This window comes from Cajanus cajan, chromosome 5, assembly GCF_000230855.2.
Source record: "Cajanus cajan strain Asha chromosome 5, NIPB_CcT2T_4, whole genome shotgun sequence".
Classification (NCBI taxonomy): Eukaryota; Viridiplantae; Streptophyta; class Magnoliopsida; order Fabales; family Fabaceae; genus Cajanus; species Cajanus cajan.
The window spans coordinates 1,516,536-1,525,923 of record NC_138521.1 but is presented as its reverse complement, the minus strand read 5'-3'; the positions used below and the strand labels follow the sequence as shown (position 1 = coordinate 1,525,923).

Sequence of the window (9,388 nt, the reverse complement as noted above, 5' to 3'; positions counted from 1 at the left end):
GAGTTCCTTGAACAATTTCCATATATTATTAAATTCAAGAAAGGAAAATCAAATATTGTAGCTGATGCTTTATCTAGAAGGCATACTTTGCTTATGTCTCTAGGTACTCAAATTCTTGGATTTGATAATATTAGGGAGTTGTATGAGGAAGATCTTGATTTTGGTGATAATTATAAAAAAATGCCAACAAAAAGCTTTTGATGGTTTCTATATGGCTGAGGGGTATTTGTACAAAGAAGGAAGGTTATGTATACCCCAAGGATCCATTAGGAAACTATTAATTAAAGAGAGTCATGAAGGTGGGCTTATGGGGCACTTTGGTGTTGATAAAACCCTTAGTTTGCTAAAAGAAAAATTTTATTGGCCCCATATGTGAAATGATGTCCAAAGGCATTGTTTTAGATGTTTGGCTTGTTTACAAGCCAAGTCTAAAGTGATGCCTCATGGTACATACACACCTTTGCCTGTTGCTTCTTCCCCTTGGGTAGATATTAGCATGGATTTTGTGCTAGGTTTACCTAGAACCCAAAGGGGAATGGATTCTATCTTTGTGGTTGTGGACCGTTTCAGTAAAATGGCTCATTTTATTCCATGCCACAAAGTAGATGATGCAAGCAACATTGCAAAACTCTTCTTTAGAGATGTGGTTAAACTTCATGGACTTCCTAGGACAATAGTTTCAGTTAGAGATACTAAGTTCCTAAGCCACTTTTGGCGTGTCTTATGGTCAAGACTAGGAACCAAACTCCTCTTTTCAACTACTTGTCATCCTCAAACAGATGGCCAAATTGAGGTAGTGAATAGGTCTCTGTCTATTATGCTTAGGGTAGTCCTAAAGGGCAATCACAAATCTTGGGATGAGTATTTGCCTCACATTGAATTTGCCTATAATAGGGTAGTCCACAAAACTACCAATATTTCTCCTTTTGAAGCTGTGTATGGGTTTAATCCTTTGACTCCTTTAGACTTGATACCTCTTCCTAATATTGAACAATTTATTCATAAAGAAGGGGCTTCAAGAGCTGAGTTTGTTAAGAAACTACATGAAAGGATTAAAACTCATATCCAACTCCAAAATGAGAAGTATGCTCAACAAGGAAATAAAGGCAAAAGACCTATGATCTTCGAGGAAGGAGATTGGGTTTGGCTTCATTTAAGAAAAGAACGTTTTCCAAAACAGAGGAAGTCCAAACTTAGTCCTAGAGGAGATGGTCCCTTTCAGGTCTTACAGCGTATCAATGATAATGCTTATAGACTTGATTTACCCTCTGATTATGGAGTAAGCCCTACTTTTAATGTTAGTGATCTCAAACCTTTTGTAGGTGCTAGTGATGATGAGGAAGAGTCTTCAGATTCGAGGACGAATCCTTCTCAAGAGGGAGGGAATGATGGAAAAGCATGGGCTAAAGGCCCAACCACTAGAGCTATGGCAAGGAGATTACTTGAAGACTTGTCTGCTTCAGAGCTTAGTGGGCCCAATGGGCTTGGTAGGCCTAGGGTGCTTCTCACTTGGGCTTTAATAGATTGACACCATGTTTCTATTGCATATTCTTAGCATAGGAAGTTACTTTGATTTTTGGGCTTGTATTTGGGCTTCATGGGCTTTGGACTTTTGATACCCAATATTGGGCTCATTCTCCTTCTTGTAATTTTTCCTTTTTATTGTATTTCTTTGACCATTGTATTTAGGTCATTAGCTTAGGATTTAAGGAAGAGTTTTTAATTCAAAGGATTAGGCAACATTAGGTTAAATTTAACTTGCATTTAAGTTGAATTTGGAGTCACATTGTTTGCGCCACCTTGGCTGAACATGTGTGACTCAAATTCAACCCTAAATGCAACTTAAATCCAACCTAAATGTATATTTAGCACTAATGTGACCGGACCTTAACATGTGAGTTAAGTTTTGAATTCAAATTCAAATTTGAATTCAAAACTTGGCGCCACATGTGAGGCTTTCACATTGGCGCCAAGTGTGAGCCATTCCGGATTCATTATAAGCTTCATCCTTCCCATTTTGTATTCACTTTGATGCATATTGAAATTTGAGAGCCATTGAGCCGAGTTTCCCTATCAAAGTTTTCTAGCTTCTCACCTCAAAACCTTAGGAGAGTTCCATTCTTTCCTTCTCTTTGAAGTGAGTAGTCCATTGCTTCTTAAGCTTGGATACTTCCCTCCATAGCTTAGGAAACCTATTTCCGAGAATCTCCTTTCTTCAATTGTTCATAGCTGCGGATTCAAGTCTCCTTTGAAGAGGTCCTAGCATTGTTGAATTCAAGGAGGAGATCATCTTCCACTTCTCTTAGTGTTCTCCATCATCCAACCGATAGATTGAAACACTACTAGAAAAATTAAAATTAGAGAGGGAAAAAATCCGTCACTAAACTTCATAAAATCCGTCACAAATAAGTTAGTGACGGAATTTGTGACGGAAATGATTCCGTCACAAAATTTGGCGTCACAAAATATTTAGTGACGGATTATTTTCTCCGTCACAATTAGTGACGGAATTAAGGCGTCACAAACAATATAATTTCCGTCACTAATTTGTAACAATAAATGTTTAGAAATTAATAAAAATCCGTCGCAATTTGTGAGGGATTAAATCCCTCGCAATTTGTGAGGGACTAAATCCCTCGCTATTTGAGAGGGATTGAGAGGTATGTGAGTCCGTCACAAATTGTGATGACACAAAATCCCTCACAAATTGTGATGAAAGAATCCCTCGCTATTTGAGAGGGATTAAATCCCTCGCTATTTGAGAGGGACTGAGAGGTATATGAGTCCGTCACAAATTATGATGACACAAAATCCGTCACAAACTGTGATGCCTATAATTGACTAGAATCCGTCACAATTAGCGACGGATTTTATCCGTCACTAACTGAGATGAATCCCTCGCTAATTGTTTGATGACTAAATTTGAGGAAACTATTGTTTAAGAGTCTGGTAATCGATTACCTATACATGTAATCGATTACCAGACAATGAAAATCATATGTTCGAAATTTACTTATTAAAAGGTTCTCTGGTAATCGATTACTCATTTATTGTAATCGATTAGCAGAGCCTATTATTGAAACAATTTCAATCAAAACAAACATATCAAGTCTTTTTTATGAAAATGCATGATATCATTTAAAATGAAGATAAAAGAACAATACAGACATCATGAGGAGTTCCCAAGTTTAATGATGTGCTTAATCGACAAGACAACACATGAAAAATAATGAATGACCTCTATCAGTGTAACTATGACAATAAAGCTTCATTGGAGTATATCCATAGCCATGATACTTTTCATCATTTAGAGATCAAAATCCACAAGGCACACATTTAGGCAAAGAAACCCCTTCAAACAATACACATGAAGCAACCTAATTTTACTAAGCTAGATTGCTTATATAGTGATGACCTTATACCTATCTACCAAACATACAATTAATAGAGGCAACATGTTCCAAATCAAATCATACAAAAATTCAAATACAGGGGAAAAAATTCTTAAAATTGATTACCTTTTTTCCCGGCCTAACAAGCCTCAAGGCCACCTCAACAGCAGTATTTGCAATAGCAATAACATCAGTTGCCCTTCCTGTGACAGGACCTTCCTGAAGAACATGAGTGTGAGCCACAGCTGCGATGAAACCATTTATATGACAAGCCAAATCACTACAAACAACCAAAGAAACTACCATCAACTTCCCAGTAATAGCGAAAAACACAAATTTCATTCCCCCATCACTCATAACAAAATTCCTACTGAGAAAAAAAAAACATGCTCAAAAATCTTACATTTTCAATATATCACCTTCTTCCAACACTGTCTCGTCACTGGCTAGTGGAGAGAAATGGCAGACCACATTGTTTACAGATAAGCAAAGTTGGGAAAGTAACACCTCTCTCAATCTTCCTCTTCACGTTCTTGTACACATTTCCAGTTTGTCTGTACACACACATAAAACAAACTCTATAAGCTATAATCCAAAAATATTAAAAATAAATAAATAAACAAAACAGCAATTCCGTATGCATATATGAACATGTATGTTAAAAAAGTATCACAATTCACAAATAATGCTCCTTCATATATAAATAATAAAACCTTACTCTCTAATATAGGAATCGTGTATGTTTACAGACATTCACGATTATTTTCTCTTGCTTGCCATGGTTTTTTGGGTGACAGGGGAGATCTTGGTGATGATGGTTGGTCTTCGAAGATTAAAGGACCCGGTTCACTATCCTGGCCATGGAGCAGAATGAAAAACATCAAAAAATCAACTGAAGTCGTCAAACAGTTTATAACAGAGCAGGATATTATAAAGGATTTCAAACCTTTCCACTACAATCACCAACAGCAAGCTTGACCTTCTCACACACATTAGATTTACAAGTGAAATAACCTCCATGTTCTTCCTCATTTCCATCATATAAAAAGACAATCCCTCTATAAATGTGCTTGACAATTCCTTATTTACCATGAAAAATGACATAATAGATAAGATATCATGTGAAGCATGAAGATTCCAAATATACCACAAAGAAAAACCTGCTCATTCAGAGATAACAGACCTTAGATGGACCCTCCAGAACCTTGACAGTATCATTAACCAATATAGTCTTACAGTGTTGATCTAGGGCAGTAAGTTTCAAATCAAATAGCCCACTCTTTATTTCTTGGCGTTCAATAGTTACAGCAACAGGTCCATCTGAACTATCTTTAAGAATCCATTAGACAGGGAAATTAGAACAGAACTTCCATTAAACAACAGGTACTCAATCAAAAAGCTTGGAACGAATGACATTGTATAAGCTGAATCCTGTACCTTGTAAATATCATCTTTCTCCATGCCTACTATTACACCGAAATCCTTCTCACTGCAATGACAAAGATTTGTCAGGAAGGAAAACAAGTGTAGGAACATACAGGCCCACACATGTGAATGCATCTGTATGTTTGCCCGTGTTTGAGCGTGTACAGGTGCATGCGCACACAAGAGAAATAATATATACAATACCATGAGTGTACTGCAATGGTAAAGATTTCAGCAAGTACATATGTGCATGGACGTAGATGTGCGTGCAGCAGATGAATCATGTGTATCCATTTTTGTGCATGCTTGTGTGGGTGTGGGTGTTCACGCATGCATGAGAGAAATAATTCATGTTACCATTAATTCTAGCTACGTAAAACATGGACTTACCCAAAACATACTAAATTTACATTCACTCAAACAAACAGTGTATGAGTACTTTTTATGCTTCACTCCAGAACAGAGACAACAGACAATCACAACCAGTTACACAAGTCCATTTTCACTTCATGGTGACTTACAACCATAAGTTTACATTCACTTCACGATTTCACAATATATCATATTGCAACGTTAAAATTGAATCACAGTTCCAGAACAACTGGAAAAAAGATGACAATCGTCATACTGTTGAATAAATGAAATGTTGAAACAAACTGTTGCAAATTAAACCCAAAGAATGGGAGACTAATAAAGTGGTTCCTCTCCAAAGAATGGGAGACTAATAAATTAAATCCAAAGCACTATTCTCTATCACACGGCAGCAGGATCGTAAGATCACTAGATTGCAACTTTAATTTTTAACAACATTCCATGGCAAAACAAATATAGTACAAGCAGATACCAAATGGAAACTAAAGGAAAACCAGCATCATCAAAGCAAATATATGAACTGACAAATTAAAAATATATATATAAGAAAAAATCATGTGGGCATAAGTCTTAATACAAGTGTTGGGAACTTCCCTGCAAAATGGTGCAAAATATCAAAATAAGGTTCAGCTAAAGCAATATTGAAATCAGAAACCCAAAATATAACAATTCTAAAAAGTAAATCCACAAACATACGGTCAACCAGTTGCTTGACAAGTAAATCCACAATTTCTGCTGCATCCAATGAAGGTAGTAGAAAGAAAAATAAAATTATCCAAATACTGTTGAGAATACTGGGATAGTTTATCAAAGTCTAAATTGATAAACTAATAAAAATTGACTGCTCATGCAATATATGTGTGTGTTCCTTTTGTCATCAAGTAGAATGGCATTTTTTTTTCTAATGATGTATAACAATATGTTGGAGTTTTACGATGTTTTAACTCAAGCATGTGAAGTAAATTAGCTAAAAAAATCTTACATGAGAAGAAAAAACAATCAAGCCATTTGTTTATGGAGTTTAAAGCTTAAAAGAACTCCAATCATACATTCGTTTCCTTTTCAAACAAATCTTACAATATGGATAATTTATTTTTAGAGCGGAAATTTAGAAAGACCATATCAAGACCATTCATTCCAAACTACTTTTCCTCAACTGGCAAACTCTGGTAGTTTAGATTATCCTGTGCAGCTAGCTATCAACTCAAAGATGCTAATCAGATCATACAAATACATTAACAAGATTAAGGAATTAAACCTTCTCATTTTGGAAAATTATTCTCAATGGGGAGGCATTTTTTCCAATGTGGCAGAAAAATCCATGTGCCTGCAAGAATCAAAAGGAAATGCAGTTGCAGCTCTTGAATGCATTCTACTGATTGAATGCATAGACAAAGGAGATCTTAATATAACTCATCAGGACAGAAACTAAAAACTTCCTGGTCATGTGTTGATGATGCCAATACGAAACCCATACATAATATAACTCATCAGCACATTAGACTAGATTGATGAAAGTAATTCATATCAATGTTTCTCATATTACCATCTCCAAAACCAAAACAGGGAATTAAGTTATCCTCATATTAACGTGATTGTCTCAAATAGAAGATTAACACAAATATAAGATAAAAGAGTCAAGAAAACAATGTTAATTATATGATTTTAAATAGAAGATTAACTCACAAATATTTTTTAAATGTTGTATATTGCTACAGAGCCCCAAATATAAAAGAGTCAAGAAAACAGTGTTTCCATGTTTTGGATTAAAGATTATTGAACTCGTGAAGCATGTCCATCAATCTCATCCAGTCATCCCACTAATGGCCATCTGATTTAAAAATCATAAACAAAAGAAGGAAAAAAAAAAAGATACGAAACAAGTGTTTGTAGGGCAAAGCATTTATTTTTACTAGTGGCATAATCCCATGATAGTTCTTTATTCCTAACTCTTTTTTTTTTTAATATAAATAGACTAACAGAGAACTTATTAACAAGGGAAAAATGCAAGAGGATACAAAAACCTCATAAAACTACACAAACAATTGAAAGGAATAAAAAACTAAGAACATGATACATGTAGCACGAAATTGTGATCTTTCTTTAGCTGTACCAAGGAAAAGACTTTATCAGAAAACCACAACTAAGCTAAGTGAACTGCTGAATCCCAAATGAACTCGAGAGGCAAAGTTTGACTAATAAAAATGCTAATATTTCTTTTCAACCATGTACACCAAACAACCCCAAATCAAGAATAATGTCAAAGCCTTTTACCATCTCTATCTATTGGTTCAAAACTTATAAAATTAAAACATGAGAATTTCTAGAGAAGGGAAACCACTGAGCAATGCAAAAACAAATGAGACGCATTTTCATAACTTGATTTGCACATGTCACAATGATGAGGAAACAAAGCAGTTAGAGGTCTTCAAAACTGAAATAAATCTTTCATATTAATTTGTTTTAGAAAAGCAGGCCAAACAAAAGATTTGACCTTTGAGAGAGCGATTGATTTCCAAGTTGACTTATCTAGAAGGAAAAAATCATTGCTATAAGATGAAGTGAGAATCTAAAGGTAAGATTTGCTTGAAAATAAACCTGAGGTATCAAGAGATCAAATTCTCTGGTCTGGATTTAAAGAGATATGGCTTGAATTCAGTAAGACAAAAAGAGTCTGTAGTTGAGAGAATTCCCTACATGCAAACTTCTAAAAGAGTGAACATTCCACAAAAGATTCAGATGAAGAATAAATTTAAATAATTGGAGCATCCTGCAAATTAGAGAGATAAAGAAATCTAGGAAAAGGAAGCCAATTCTTTTCCTATCTATCAATCATCAAATTCGTATCAAAACCATTCCAAAAACCTCAAATCTTAATTGATGTTATCAGAACCTGTTTGGGCAAGTCCTATCACATATGTTCCTGAAAAACACAAACCACAAAGAATAATCAGAAATTTAATAGGATTTCACCATTGTTAATAAAGCCAATCCCTAGAACAAAAGATAGAGAAAAATATAGAAGTTGGAATGGGAGACTATTGGAAAAAATAATGCAATCAACTAAACCACTCAAGCAGGAGGGAGCCGAGGCCGGAGCCGGTGCCCACGGCCTTGAAGACGAGGAAGCCCTGGAGGCCGGTGCAGTTGTCGGCGAGCTTGCGGACGCGATCGAGGCACAGATCTACGATCTCCTTGCCTAATGGAAATGGAAATTAGGGTTAGGGTTACGTTATTGGAAAAAGAAAAGGAAATGTAGAGAGAGGGGGGAGGTTACCTGTGTAGTGGCCTCGGGCGAAGTTGTTCGCGGCGTCTTCCTTGTTGGAGATGGGTTGCTCCGGGTGAAAGAGTTGGTGATAGGTGTCGGCGTGGACCTCGTCGATGACGGTGGGTTCGAGATCGACGAAGACGGCGCGTGGCCAATATGAGAGGGGGAGGGGGAGTGGGTTGGTTTTGTTTGGGGGGTTTTGGGGGACGGTGTTTGTTTAGAGGAAGCAGGGGGTTTGGGGGCGGAAGAGAGAAGATGAATTTCGGAGGTTGGGGGTAGTGTGCACCCTACACGGTATATTTTTTATTTTTAAACTCGTTCCTCTCCTCTCTGTACGTTTTAAAAATATATTTTTTATTTTGAAAAAAAAAACTACCATTTTAACTCCTATAAATAATATGAAATAAATATCTTTAAAATACAATTATTTTTAAAATTACTACCTTATATTTTTATTAATTAAATTAATATATAAATAATATTTTGAATTTAAACTTGAAAATAATGATTAATATAATTTTATTTAAATGCAAAATAGTAGTATTTCAAATTTAAAATAATAATATATTTATAAAACAATAATAATAGTTCAATTTTGAAATTTTAACAAAATTTTAAAGTTTTATGTACAACACTTTTTCTTTGGATATAAAAAAATTATATTCTCTCTAAATAACTACATAAAATCTTCTAACAAAAACACAAGATCGAGTAATACCTGTCATATTAATATTCTCTCTAAATGATTTAACACAGCTGGAGGTGTGGTGGCCGGCGAGAGACTGTTGGAACGGTTTAACACAAAAAGAGGTGTGGTGGCCGGGTGAGGGACTGTTAGAATGGTTAAACGGAGAAGGAGCTGTGGTGGCCGGCGAGGGAGTGTGGATTCGTTTAACAGAGAAGAGAAAGAGGTCTGCTAGGGCAAGAGGGA

At 35.6% G+C, this 9,388-nt stretch overlaps 1 pseudogene across 1 annotated transcript; it reads right to left on the bottom strand.

Annotated features, from left to right (window-relative positions):
• Positions 1 to 3,222: 3,222 nt before the first annotated feature.
• On the bottom strand, positions 3,223 to 9,182 carry LOC145957688 (uncharacterized; annotated as a pseudogene). The gene is made up of 9 exons (XR_014433716.1): positions 9,176 to 9,182; positions 8,259 to 8,388; positions 8,083 to 8,112; positions 4,807 to 4,881; positions 4,576 to 4,717; positions 4,339 to 4,371; positions 4,111 to 4,215; positions 3,796 to 3,946; positions 3,223 to 3,672 (listed from the first exon to the last, which is right to left on the bottom strand). The product of XR_014433716.1 is annotated as an uncharacterized LOC145957688 (transcript).
• Between the last annotated feature and the right edge of the window lie 206 nt (positions 9,183 to 9,388).